The 15,504-nt window shown below is 34.0% G+C and overlaps 1 protein-coding gene across 1 annotated transcript in view; it reads right to left on the reverse strand.

Annotated features, from left to right (window-relative positions):
* The window catches only part of LOC141451047 (uncharacterized), an 86,205-nt gene extending 70,947 nt beyond the window's left edge, over positions 1–15,258 (reverse strand). The window contains exon 1 of the mRNA XM_074122066.1: positions 15,047–15,258. The gene's annotated coding sequence lies outside the window, so the exon portion shown is untranslated. The remainder of the gene's footprint in view (positions 1–15,046) is intronic.
* Positions 15,259–15,504: the final 246 nt, after the last annotated feature.

A 15,504-nucleotide genomic window follows, 5' to 3' on the forward strand; every position in this document is an offset into this window, starting at 1 on the left:
ATCATTGCACATAATGCCAGCAGTACAGGAAGTCTTGTTCACTTCCTTAAAAATCGTAGACCGACAGTGTCATAAATTCTCGTAAGAGTCAGAAACTAATTACAATTATTTCTGATCATAAAATGGGGCATGATTTTTTTTTCTTTTTTGCACTTTTTGACTTATTAGTAATTAAAATAGCTAATTTTGTAAAATTAAATATAGCAAAAACTAAATCAGATCTATGTGGATGTTGACAGCAAAATTGGAATATCGGATTTTAGAAGTTGGTTCACTTACCCAATTTTAACAATTCCGGAACGTACGGCAGCTCTAATTTTAATAAAGCACAGTTAGCAAAGAAATTAACAGAAAATCCCAAATAAATCAAAAAGTCTTTTGATAGGATCTATCTACTTAAGTTATTTTCCTCATACCTAGAATTTCGGCATTGTTCTTTAAAGTTATTTAAAATAAGCGTGTACTAAATTGTTTATTGAAGGTGCACATTATTTTAGGGAATCATAACGTTGAATTCACTACAAAAAAAAGCCCTTCAAAAACACTATTTTGTGGAAAACATTTCAAATAAAAGAGATTAAAATTTTGGTAGGGTAAGGTTGCACAAGTCGGACCCCTTCAAAAAACGTTCACAGAAATCAGAGAATACATTAGTAAACACATACTTATGGGTATCATTAGAAACCTTAGTAAACCCTGTTTTTATTTATTGCAAAAAAAAATTAAATAATCTGCGCACATTTTTCTTAAAACCCTAAAATTAAAAAAAAAAAAATTGAAATCGGTACGACTAAGGAAACCAGTACCTTAAGTTGTACCACCAACTGCTTAAGTCGTACCTTATTTATTTTCAAATAAATATATTTTGAAGTGGAACCGGAGCCACTTTGTCTCGAAGCCTGGCGTGATAAGTTGGAGACTGAATGTGACAATAATATCGATAGTATCGACAGCAAGTGTTTCAATTTCTGAATTTGTCACGACTAGTGTAGGTGCTGTCCTAGAGTCGATGGAAATGAGTAGGCTGACGGACTTTCAGTTTCTTCTGGAGTTGGTATTTGGACAATGGAGTCCTCATTATTTATCATTGAAGCTGAGAAGTCTTTATTCTAAAAGATATGTCTATTACATGGCCACAATACAGAGGATTAAAAGCCGTTTAATGCGATATCCGTACGAACAGATTTTGGGTATGCTTTACCAAATAACCCCCAATCGGTTACTTTGTTTGTTTCGCCAGGATTAAATTGATGGGGCTTCGTTAAAACTCTTAAGTGATTTAAAAATAGAACGGCTCAATGGTTGAAGACGGTGTGTTCATCTACCTAGCCTCATAGTTACTGAAATGTTACCGATGGTACGACTTAGGAAGCGTAAGTGGATACGTGATAAGTCACAGCGTGCATGTCAGTTAATAAAACCCCAAAACTATGTTGAAAAAATCTTTCGCAAAACTTCAAGAGGCAAACAAATCACTAATTGATATACATAACTTATGCTAAAAAAGCAAAATGTATTTGACTAGTTTTCTTGCCTTAGGAGCTTCCACACACCAGATGAAAATTACACTCGAATGGCTATAAATGAAGTTGTTTACCAAAAACAGTCTTAATTCATTGAAGAACAGAGTAGAATAACTACATACTGTTGCAATTTGTATGGCGAGAAAAGTACTTTTTAAGCACCGGTACGACTTAGGCGATTTTTCCCCATATGAAGTTGAAATTTGATGAAAACCCAATTACAAAAATTTTAACGACGATTCAATACTTTCCCTTAGTACATAGAATAGTAAATAGAATTCATTGTAGCTTGGCTAGAAAAAAACTTTTACGAGATTTAGGTAAAAGTTGCGTAATGGCCAAACACTTGTGTAGATAATGCGGCTAATCCAGATAACACAAAACTCCCTCTGTTAATGCAGTTAACAGCATTGCTCACAGTATTCCGGAGCTGTGAGGGGTTGGTCGTCTCCCAGCTTAGGGCACTTGTCAACCCTCCAACACGTACATATGCCCTGGTGAGAGAGAAGCATTGCCACCCTTACTCTAGGGCCCATTTTCATTTCTCACTCTGTCAGATCTGTCCAGCCTACATTATCCAGACGGTCTGTGTACACACATTAGCTCGCATCCTGAACATTTCCTGATAATGCACTTCCTCCCACTAGAAATATACCACCTTCATCTCTTAGTGGTTTACTTATTAAATGATAGCTTACTTAGGGTTAAAGAACCGGTCCTAGCCTATCGCTCCCTTCAATCCCATATAGACTCTCTGGAGCCTTGGCTAAAGAAATGGAGAATTAAAATAAATGAAAGCAAATGTAATTACATTACATTCTCTCTAAGGCGAACTATTCTTCCACCCGTTTACCTAAACCTCACTCCTCTTCCCACAACAGATTGTGGTAAGTACCTAGGACTCTTCATGGACAAGCGCCTAACCTGGAATCCACATACTAGACTCATACGGAAAGAACTAAACAGACGATTCAAACTTCTCTCTAGACTTCTCGACAAGCGATCTAAACTTTCACTACAGAATAAACGACTTATCTACACTATGATACTGAAACCTGCCTGGACTTACGGAATGGAACTTTGGGGCTCAGCCAAAGCTTCCAGTATCTATAGAATACAATCCTTCCAGTCAAAAACACTCCGTAGAATCGCTAATGCTCCTTACTATGTTTCTAATCTTACCTTGCACCGAGATTTCCTTGTTCCTTATGTTTCAGAAGCTGCAAGATCCCGTTACATTAAATTCCACACATCAATCACCTTACATCCTAATCCACTAGTATCCCAACTTACTGCATTGCCTGGAAAAATACTCCAAGAGGGCTGAAGCGTAGGTGGCCACGCGATCTACTCTATGAACTAAGTGCCAGTGCACAATAGTGAACTGTTTTTCTTTGGGAGTTTCACCAATGGGTGAATTCTTCCCACACATTACTCATGTTCTCAGTTTACACCAGTGTCATATTGTATCAGTTTCACTTATTGCAGAAATATACTGCAGTTGTGAAAATAAATAAATTAAAAAAAAAACTTGGAGTTAAAGAGATGATAGAGTTTTCAATGAATTACAAAATTTTATAAGACATATCAAGGAGTCTTATCATTTCTAGTCACAATAATCAAATCATAAATATGGAAATCAAAGAATTATCGCAATTTACGTTTAAAAAACGGAGTCCGCTGTTTAAGTAAAAAGACTGGTGCACAGTTGCATGATTTTCTCTTAACGTAATTTATGCTAAAAATTTTCCGAAAAGCGGCTAAAAACCAAATTGATTCAGTAAAGCGGAACCGATTTTCATTCGTTTTGGAATTTTACTGACAAATGGAATTCCTGTTAATACAATAATGATAATGAAGTCTTAATGTACACCTAAACCCCTCATTAGTGGAAAACTTAACCCATCCAACTCTTCTTTTATCATTTCATTAATTTACAGCTGTAGAATAGAACTACATGTAAAAGTAACAATAAAGAAATCTAACAAAGATGTGACATCTGATGAAGTAACATCCAGTGATGTTCCTTATTTAACGTTAAATGATTTCTAAGCAACTTGCGCTTCAAAAAACGGCTTGGTTTTCAGGGATATAGATTGTTAATAATAAAGATATCAGGCAAGGGTTAACAGGCTGGAATGAAATTTCCTAAATCGAGAGATAATGAGATCTAAAACGAAAGAATATTAAGGTCATTATAAAAATAACTAAAGTTGGAGACATAAAATAAAATGTCAGAGATAAGATGGAGAATTTTGAATTGAGATGACTGGATGCAAAGGGAATTAAAAGGTTTGGGATGGAACCAAATAGTTCTGCTCTGAAAGTCAAGATGAGTCGAATAATTGTCAAGTAACTCAATCTTTTGTTTTATAGAGTTAGTTCAGGGTGTTCTTCTAGCCAACGTTGTATTAGCTTGTATTGTTCATTATTTTCGGTGACTGATTCATTATTTCATAAGGAAAGAAAGAGTATTGCCATTTTCAGTCATTATTTTTTGTTTTCAGGGCTAATGTTATTGAAAAATTACAATATTTTTTTTAAATTGTTATTTGTAAGGTTCTATGACAATAGAATGCTTAGCGTTAATATTAAATTAGTAAGTAATCCCAATATTTATTAGTGTTAGTAAAAATATAAACTGAATAAATAACAGAAAAGTTCCCTCATTTCAGCTTTGAATAGCTTTTTAAAGTGAACTGAAGTTTGGAAAAGAAACGTTGCGATAGAGAAGAGACAGGTGCAAATCAAAAAACATACCTAATAAAGGTGAATGAGTGGACAACAATTACGGTTTCATGTATTTACATCCAGTAGGCCGGGAGAAACGTTGGCTCCTAAACCTCCTTAAATCATTTTCTGAGAAATAAAAGGAAGTAAAGAGAAGCAATTATTTAATTTAAATCAATTTAAACCAGTTCAAACGTCACGCTTAAAGAAATATGTTTGTACAGATTACAAAATGAAACTTCATTGAAATAGTGACACCTAAGGCCCGTAATCAATACAATTTCTCAATTACTAGCTTAACTTTAAGTTTGTAAATGAATGCCTCTGTACGGACCAACCCTTATGTTTATTGTGAAACGTCAGATATTCTGAAATTGCTCAACTGATATCAACTTTTTCATAAGTTATATTTTGAATTTCAAAAAAACATTGTAATTATTACTGATTCTATCTTAAATTCTAAAACGGCACTTCATTATATTTCCTCTAAAAGGGTCGTTTAGTACGATAAATAGTTCCAACTCCTTTCTTACTTACACTTAAAGCAATCGTTAGAAACCTAATTGGAAGAAAATAAATTGATCTAAAGTATGATTTGAAAGAAAATACAAAGTTGTGGCAGAGATTCTTCATAACATTCAGGAAAAGAATTTACTGCAAGAAAAATGCGGGTTTTTTACACAATTGATTTACAAAGAAAATATTTAACAATTAATAAAAGAAAAAAACAGTTAATAAAGAAACTTTTATTTACAAAATGGATAAAATATACCCAGAGAGGATGGATGGCCAGCAAGCCTAAACATCAGACACAGGATACTGGCTGGTCTGACGGCGGCCAAGAACAGAAGGGAGGTAATTAAGTTTGTTTTATCAGTGGAAAGGGTTTGTTCTCATCGCTCACCCTGTTAGTCCCAGTTAGGGAGTACCAGGGTGTTCCCTACTCACCCTAGCGAGCATATTCTCCCTTGGCCCTACAGTAAATCCACCCGAACACCCACCCAGCGGAATTGGGGCCCACCCTTTTTACCTCATATATAACCGAGTGAGCTTTCTCTGCGCGAGGTTAATATTTCTGCATTCATAGTTAATTCTGTATCAGTTCTTGCCAATGTGTAGCCCCAGTTTCCGATCATATTCAGCTACAAATGTCCACCGAAATTGAATTAATTTCTTAACATTAGCTTGAGATTCGCTTCCACATCAGTATTTAGAAGACTTGCCCACCTTCTTAGATAGATAATCTTTATTAACCATATTTAAAATAAAAACTTAAATGAAGATAATTAGAACTATCACAGCTTAAGGTATAACCTTATACCAGCACATTGTAACACGATTAAACTTTTATTCTACGAAATTACAAAAAGAAAATTTACAAACAACCCTAGCTACATAGCAATCTACAACACTGCGTTCTTCTCACTTGTATGTGCCTGAAGATCCATAGTGCATAATTCTCCAAACTCTTTGCACAGATCATTGTCACTAAGTCTGCACTAGTCGAAAAAACTTCTGCAAGGTAATTTAAATGCGACATATAAACATATTCTGTGCTAGTAGCAAGGTGCAGATCCGTTATGCTACGAGTATTAGGTGGAGAAGACAACACCAATCTGAGAAACTTGTTCTATATCACCCAGCAGCGAGGCGAGTTCTTTTGTAAGACGAAGTTTTCGCCACACTGCTAAAAGGACAGTACCCACCGAAATCCTCTTGTGTGGTAAATGGTATTTAATGGGATTAGTAAGAAGTGAACTTGTTAATGTGGCAACCAGGAAAGGGCAGAACAAAAAATCGTGTAGTTCAGTTTCTCGTAACATATTCGACTGCCTAAAAAGCAACGGAAATAATACCTAACTTCGGCTACCCTGCTACAGGGTAAGTAGAAAACGACTTCCTTTACTTCTGAAGTCATAATAAACGAAGTTCAATTTTATTTTTATTTATAATTTACTTCCTATAAGTTGTTTTCATTAAGCCGGAAAAAAAATAAAAGGGGTTTACTTTTTGATAAGAAAGTGACTTGAGGAAACCCATAATCGAGTCAAAGCATGGTGTTCCTCAAGTACTTGCCTTAATCTAGGCATCATTGCAACGTAATCTCAGGAAGCCCTCCTTAATGGTAGTTCCTATATTCGTTTCCAGAAATAACGGAGTTGCAGACAGTCTGGGAAGTACAAGGCAATGCTAATGATTCGTTTAACCAGTTATGTTAAAAAACAATCTCTAAGAGATTAATAACCAATCAGAATAACTTCAATCAAGGAATCTCATCAAGAAAACGTCAAGAGTGATGTCTCCAGATTATCGATTTATGTTCTAAAAATGATAGTTGTTTATTCAATAAACTTTAAAACCCCAACTTAGGTAGAAATGATTAATTCAATAAAACAGAAAAGAAAAGCTAGAATTAAAAGAAAAGTTGTTGAAGTGGACAGAAGTAGCTAGTTGGAAACTTTTGATTAGTTTAATTAAGTAACTTTCTCTGGGAAACCGTGAGGGTGGAGGAGACTGCATCCATATTAACACAGAAAACAAACTTTTTGTCCGTATTTTCGTGAAAACTAACAAACAACTAAAACGTTTATTTGTAGACTAATTTTCATTTTATTGTTAGTTTTTAATGAACTTGTTTAACAACCATTAAAAGTAGAAAAATTTATATGTATATTTATAGAATCTGAAAATAAAAAATATTCTTCTCCTCGAAAAATAAAATAGCAATTCGAATAATGTCCACTACAATATTAAAATAGAAGAAACTACCACTAATCTTGAATTAATAATACATTCTATAATCAATGTATTATAAAATAGTTTAATATAGTGCTCATATAGAGTTGTACTAAAATATTTAAAAGAAAATTACTCTATAAATGTGTACAAATAGTGACGTATACACACCAGAACTATTGACGTGCGCTCTCGTGGTGGCCCAGCCCACAGTGTGTCTAGGCACCCCCTAATATTTTATTGATGCTCTAACGAGGGAAAATCTCTGTGCAACTGGACGGAACACAGGGTAGCAGCAAGGGAGGTTATAAATGTTCAATGTTTATTTATTTATTTATTTATAAACTACATTATCGATTGTTTATTCCGATCAGAAGATAGTAAAATATAGTTAGATTAAGGAAAAATAGTTTTCTAATTGATAAATAATAGTTATTTTAAGATCTTTTTTAAAGTATGCTTCACAATTTTAGTTGATGAGAAAACCACAAATAGTTATTTTCTTCATTTTAAATGGATTAAAAATTCTTTAAAGTTTTACAAGATCTCTTATTAAGAATAACATCCATTAATACGGTAATCATTATTAGATTTTTAAGATTTTACTCTCACATTTACGTTGTGAACTCTTGTTCATTAAGTACAGATCTTGAAAACCTGTTTTATTTAACTGCCAAACGTAACCTAATCAATTTTTGGTGGTCTATGGCGAATATTAAATCAATACAAGTTAAATTTTTCTCCATTTTTCCTGAACGCATAAAGTGTTAATTAAGAAAATGGTATAATCAAAAAGAAAACCAAAAAATCTGAGTTACCCTCGAAACAACCAGACACAAGTACAACCGTTCTCTGAATGGTATAAATTAATTTTTTTTTTTTTGGATTACCAACAACTAGTCCGCTACATTGGACTAAAAACATTGTCTTGGAGTCCACATAAACGACTTAAAAGAATAGAACTTAATAGATGCTATTTTAGATGCTTTTAAAAACTAAAAAGACCACTGGACAACAGATTTAAACTCTCCCTTAACGATAAAAGTCTTATTTTTAGCAAGTTTATTAAAGCCAGTCTGGGCTTATGGCATCGAACTGTGGAGGTTCAACCAAACGCTCAAATCTGCAAAGGATCCAGTCCTTGCAGTCTAAAATTCTTCGCTCTATAGTAAACAGCTCCTTTCTACGTCACCCAATCAAACCATTCACACAGATTTAAACATTCCTTTCGTCATACAAGTTGCTAAAACACGTTCCGATGGTAAATTCCATCTTAATATTCAATCTCTCATCACAATTCACTGGTACAACATCTATCTTCCAGGACATTTCCAAATAACCCTTCTCTAGACGTCTTAAAAGACAGCGAGAATCAGAAAACAGTGAAGATTTCACCTTTGAACAAAATGAATGACTAAAAAACAAACATTCAACATGAAACTCAGAACAATCTAAATTCTGTCCAAAAGTAATTCAAATCAAAGTTTAGCTCTGACTAACCTAAGATAAATTGATCTATTCACATAAAATCTTTTAATATTCGTTTCCATTGTCTGCATCCATCAGCGGGCAAGTGAAATGAGATAATGTGTTCAAAGCAAAGAAGATACATTAAATTCATTGTCCCAGATCACCGACAATACTTAGCCATTGTCTAAGTCGCTAAGTGTTAGTTGATGGCCTCTGGCAGTTACAGAGAAACAGTTTTGACAAAGTGAGCTTCTAGCATGGAAACAAGAAGTGGTTGAACAGGCTGAACGTATCATTACCTCTGAATATATATTTATTATAAAAAAAGATCTAATTAATTACAACATAGTGGAGACTGCCATGAACAATAATACCAAGTGCCATCACACCAAGCTAGTGGCTCAATAACGCAAGCATCAGGTGTATCTGACAGCTCCATTGTGTTCCCACCTAGTCATCCCTTTGTTAGCCCTGCTTAACTTCCTTCGGTAATACGGCATATTTTTTTTTTATATTCTCTTTTCAAAGCCACCCTTTTACAATTCTGAATCGAATGTTAAAAGAAAATATGTAAAACTACCTTGATATTGTTTCAAAATATATTGTGTAAACACTGTTGGATAAACTTCCACATTAAAATAGTATTTTATGTTTGTACTCATTAGGATGAGTGTATGAGTGTGTATATAAATTTTGTGTAAATAGGTGATCTTAAAATTTAGGCTAGATCTCTATGGGATGCGAGGAATATCGAGTAGTCCACCCCAACATTAGTTAGTTAGGTTAGAAGGAAAGAGTTAGGGCAACCACTAGGTTAGTTTCGATTAGATTGACTAGGTGTAGATTAGGCTGTGCAGTAAAGCGTCTATTCTCCAGTATAGTCTAGGTGCAAAGGGACCTTAGATGTTGCGCACCTTACAAAACCAAAAAAAAAATTAAAATAGCCTCCTTGGGCGGAAACGAATTCAGGAAGCAAACAATGAAACAGGAAAAGAAACAACAGATTAAATTATTATTATTTTAACTAGACACGAATGGGATCAAACTACAAGTTTAAGACTAAAAGTAGTCCAGCCTTTTAATATATAGTTAGTAAAATTACGATCAAGTTGTTGATGTAGCTTCTAAATATATGATGATGAAATCGGTCGTTTTTATTGGTTAAAAAACTCTTTTTTAACCAACACTTTATTAATTTTTCCATTTTTTGTTTAGTTTTCCGATGTTTCGACATCAGGTTTCATCTTCAGGAGATAATAAAACAAGTTATTTTTGAAAAACAGTAAGTTAAGTAACAACCAAAGTAAGCAAGTTAAGTAACAAACCAACCATATGATGGCGCTAATGTCTCAGAATGAACATTCTCATTTTACAGATTAGGATCCATTACAAACTCCTCAAAAACCTATAATTTCTTAAGGTACAAAGATTCATTTTGAAAATTTGCATACTTAAGAATTACTTAACTTGAGTTGGGCGCCACGGTAGCCAAGCGGTTAGAGGCGAGACCTGCGAAGTTAATATGTATTGTGGTACTGGGTTCGATTCCCGGTCTTAGGCCTTGGATTTTATTTAATGGTTAATAAGAGAACTTTGTAGTAAAGTATGTTTGCTAGTCGCCTCCGTCTACGACACCTAATTGGTGGTTAGACGTTAAGCCCTGCCTGAAAAAATAGGCGATTAGTTTACTTAACTTGAGTGAACGAAAGATGGTTGAAAAAAGCTACTTTTGTAGGGTTAGGGTTCTGCGGGACTCAACTCTATAATTGATCTCCTAAACTACTCAAGTGTAATCTTGCAATTAACCAAACAAATCCCTTTTAAATCCCCCTCTTTTCTTCATTTCACTAGTCTTTGAAGAAAATAACTTTACATTTCAGAGTAACAATCAATCTACCTACCCGTAAACAACAACTATATCAGAAGTCTTATTAAATTGTATCCATTGAAGATGGTTAGGCTCTAGTAAACAAAAGATTTTGTAAACATAAATTTAAAGTTTTTTTTAATATAAAATTTAATAAAGTTTCATTAATTAAACAATCGTCTCAATTCAAAGAATCCAGCGTAACAGGAAAAGACAAGGCGTAACCTAAGTTTGTTTCTGAGAGCTTAACTTCCGTTAAAAAAGTTTGAATTATGTTATATATACATTTTCTCAAAGAACACGTTAAACTTAATAGTGGATATCACTATAAATGCAACTAAGGAAAGAGTTAAAACTTTTGAACTCTTAAAAAAAATTACATAAGTTAAAGATCAACTATTACATTAGTTAAAACTCTATTACTGCATTTACATGGCATACATTTTATAACAATCAACAAGTAATCAGTAAGAAGACACATGGTATGAAGTTGATGAAAAATCAGAGACAAGTCACAATTAATGAGCAATGTTCAATGTCGAATAAAATCATCGACCTTTTAAGCGACCAACATTCGATTCAAGCTGTAAAGTAAGAAAGCTTTACATTGTTTTAATATCAAAGCAATAAACTGCGGAAGATTAATTTCAGAGACTCTTTTTAAGCCAATGTTTGACTCAAAATATTTGTTTTTAATCAATCAATCATCGAACAATTAAAAGAAGCTTTTAAGTAAAAAAAATTAAACATTATTTTAATTCAGATTTTTTTTTTTTGCTTTGGAGTCAATGAAGTAAGTGAAACATAAATTTAAAGTAAAAAAACATCTTGCTGTTGGGTTTTTCTCCAATAATTAGAAATTCAAAGACGTTGAAATCACAACACTATTCCAAAACTGCTCACAATAATTAAATATACTTTGTTTAAGAAAGAAAAATAATGACGATCCCCGTCCGCAATCTTTTAAATGAGCCTAACTTACGCTCTACGAGTCTTTGTTAGTCTTTAAGGTTGTAGAATACTACTTATACAATTAGATTTGAAGTTATTAAACCATTTTTTTAATAAACTGAGGGTTGCAAGTAGTCAAAAGCATGTTTTATAGATTTAGCGTAGATGTAGCTCAAATTAGACATCAATATCTACCTGCAAACGGATTAATAAACAATTTAAACATGCCCTGACAAAACTGAACTGTAATACGTTGATTTCATGCATAATCTTCTATTCAACACCGCACAGAAAGAATTAAAACATATATAGTTCGAAAAAATTAATAAATTGCTAATATTCATTATAACAAATTCATGTGATGAAGTAATAAGCGATGAGCTATAACGTCATATTTGTTACAAGATATTCAAATAATTAAGTTATAGTTGTACACCATAAGGCTATCACCAATTGTCCAACTTCTAATGTAAATCTAAAAACGTTTTCATACTTCTGAAGGTGGATCGGAAGAAAAGAGAGGGCGTACAAAAGGAGGAACCAATGAAGTTTCTATCCTTTTGTTGATAAGGAGTAATTATAAAGCCAGAACTATTCCGACTCTCTGCAGGATCAATGTTGGTCTATAATAAATGTAGGCGTCAGTACAAATACAAAATGTATATGTGTGAATGACTGAGTTCGTGGTAATGAGCTCAAATTTGTCTGTAATTACGCTAAGTGAAAGTAATTGCACATATCAACTATCTCTGCTGGTTCTATGTTTTAAGATCTCAGGTAAATAATGTTCGTTTTCTTAGACTGTGGCATCCATCCTCATGAATGCTAGGAAACATGATGGCTTGTCTATTTAGGGGCCCCTTTGTAAATGTCTATCAACAAGAAATGGAACCAGTTAGGGATCTGAATGTAAGCCCTTGTATTCACTAATGTGCAATTATGCAATGGAGCAGGGAACTATTTACTGTGCCCAGTCTTCCATGTAGTTTTTGACTTTTGGATTTTGTTCATTTCTTGAGCGGAAAGTTCGAAATTACGCTAACATTTTTCTAGCAATAATGCCAATATTTATTACTGTTCATTTTTTTTGGTGACTGAATTATAGTTTCAATTGGATGAAATAATTAATGCCAGCTTCAGTCATTACAAAATTTACTCTGCCGAGCTTTCGACCTAGGGACTAAGTCATCTTCAGGGCTAATTTACAAAATACTGTTTTACATTATTAAAGGGTTGATGTGTCTTCTGTTTTTCATGTCCATGAACAGACAAGACAGAAGACACATCAACCCTTTAATAATGTAAAACAGTATATTATTTCAGCCAATTTTTATATTATCTTTAGCAGAATCTCTAAAGATTTAGAAATTACTGATGAATAACTCCCTTTAATGTTCTTTTTGCTTAAAGGGTGCTAAAAAGTAGAAACAACGCCTGCCTCGCACGACATAATTAATAATGTTATTAAGTCAAATCAAAGTTGACCCTGCCTCGCACTGTAATTGAACTGAGTATTTACAGCTTGCATGTCCTGGGATAGGTGAAGAATAAATAACAATAAGAAGTATCGAGAGGAATATAGAGTACTCCACTCAATATATATTTATTAGGATGAATGTGTTTATTAGGACGAATGGAATAGAAATAGAATAAATATTTATTATAATAAATATATACATAAAATAAATATAGAAGTATAAATGTATAAAAACATTTCAACCTTCTTAACTAAGTGAAATAAGAGAAAAGTTAGGTGAGGAGGATTGGAATGCAGGGAAAAAACGAGGAAAAACCTGCAGCTAGTGTAGAGAGTTAGAGTAGGGTATGTTTCAGTCTTCTGGTCTGTATGTTGTAGAAGGATCTGTAGGAGGCTATGTCGCGGTATAGTGGATTGGGATGGCCGTCTAGGATGGAAAGGAGTTTGAGCAGACGATTTTGGATAAAGGAGTGTACGGGAATAATGGACGCAGTCTCGCGGAGTGAGTCAATCCTAGGGCGTCGTGGAGAGTCTGTTGCAAGTCTCAGAAATTTGTTCTGGGTTATCTGACGTTTCTTGATGTTGCTACCACAAGTCAGGGCTCCAGGCGGAGCAGGCGTAGAGTGACATCGGCCTAATGACTACTTTTTAAAGGAGTAGTTTGTTAGTCACAGTCATTTTGGAGTCACGTGTAGGACGAATGTACTTATTAGGATGAGTGTATCAGAGTGTATATAAACTTTTTGTAAATGGGTGATTTTAAAATTTAGGCTAGATCTCTATGGGGTGCGAGGAATATTGAGTACTCCACCCCAACATTAGTTAGGGTTAGAAGGAAAGAGTTAGGGCAACCAATAGGTTATAGTTTCGACAAGATTAGATGTTGAAGTAAATCAAGTAATTCTCCGATATAGTTCAGGTGCAAAGGACCTTCAACGTTGCGCACCATTTCAAATAAAAAATATAAATAAATATCATCAGCAACCAACAAAAATAGGACCTTATTTAAAAACAATTCATTAAGGACGCGTCAGTTTCGATGAAGAAAAAAAAAAGTACTAATAAAAGGCTAGACACAGGGCTACAGTAATAAAGGACGAAAGAGTGGGAGAGGTAGTCTGAATTGATATGCACGTAACTAGAACTTCAGAGGGATGGTAGGGAGGAAGCCACCCTCTCCCTACGCAACAAGAAACTATCCCCACTTTCATGATAAACACACCCCACCTCTCCTGGGGCATTCACATAACCCGCACTATCCCTACTCCTATACAATATTACCCAACCTCCTCCTGTTAAAAACTTTTAGGCCTCACACTAGGGTGACCGCTCGGAGAGGGGGAGCATCGGGGCCACCCAATGCACCATCAGACTCTCTTGCATTCTACTGCTCATTCAGCAGTCCCTGAAAGCGGCATATCAAGAAACCTACCTCTTCTTATACGATAGTTATTATGTTTTACATTAAGTCATAAAAATGAACTTTGTCCTCAGCAAAGTTGATAATTCAATATTTCATACTAAAATAATTTATTACTAAACAATAAATCATGCAAAATAAATACAAACCTTCAATTTCTATTTCCCATCTGGTGAAACAGTAGCAAAACCTGAGATGTTGTGGTTAATATAGCGAAAAACTTATTTAATTTCAATTAAATTAAAAATTAGGTAATTATTTTGGTTTCGATATACACGTATAAACTTATTATTTAAAATAATTGAAGTGGGATGTCAATTTGTAATTTTAAAACTAACTGAATGAATATTAAAGTACAACTTTCATAGAAATCATACATATTAAAAGTAAAAATGACTGTGAAGTGTAAAATTTCCTGATAAAAAACAAATTAAAGATAATTTCATTTAAATAACAGTTAAATGGTTACTTAGGATACGACCACATACTCTTCATATTAAAGTTTAAATTTATCTAAAATTCAACTCCCGAATCAACTACTTTTGAGCATGCTCAATACAATATACATAAATAACCCATGCAATGGGCCTTCAGCCTGATTTGGGGGAAAGTATATACACACATATATACATCTAGAAGGTGGAAAGAGGTAGCTTGATTGATAGCAAGACAAAGTAGGGGATTGCGTGCGCAAGTTTTAGGTGATTACTTGGTGGTGGGAGAGGGAATTAATGTGATAATAGGATCAAGAAGTGGCCACAAATAAGTTCTAATACACTGTAATATACAATTCATAAACTGATATCATCTGAAACCAGATGTTACTGAAACTAAAGTGAAACATGCATTTATATCAAACTGAATATACTTACTGTCAGTGAAATTGCTGTAAATTTCACTTTATTTATCCAATTTCAGTTAAGATAATTTGTGGTAATCCTTATAAAAAATAGAATTCCGCCTAACTCACTTAGCACCACTTACTTTTTTTAAAAAAAGTAACAACCCAGAAAATAAAAGAGTAGTCAACGTACGGCCCTTCTACAAGTCCACACGGGCGCTGATGCTCGACTGAAGCGCCTGGTGAGAGTTACCTCTCCCCCAACGCTACGAAAGAGAGGACTATCGAGCCATTGCACTACGCATGCTTCAACTGTCGGCCAATGATATTATAGAACGTCACTGCCTCCACTACTTCGTCTAATCTTCCTCTCACACGTTTACCAACAAATGAAACATTACATTCTTCTACGACCGCCTTTTTATTTTCTTCTTCTTCTTAAGTTTACATTGGACCCCCCTCTACACTAAACTAAAACTGTATCAATAC

Source organism: Rhodnius prolixus, unplaced genomic scaffold, assembly GCF_049639745.1.
Source record: "Rhodnius prolixus isolate KJV_2025 unplaced genomic scaffold, Rpr scaffold_8, whole genome shotgun sequence".
In the NCBI taxonomy this organism is placed as follows: Eukaryota; Metazoa; Arthropoda; class Insecta; order Hemiptera; family Reduviidae; genus Rhodnius; species Rhodnius prolixus.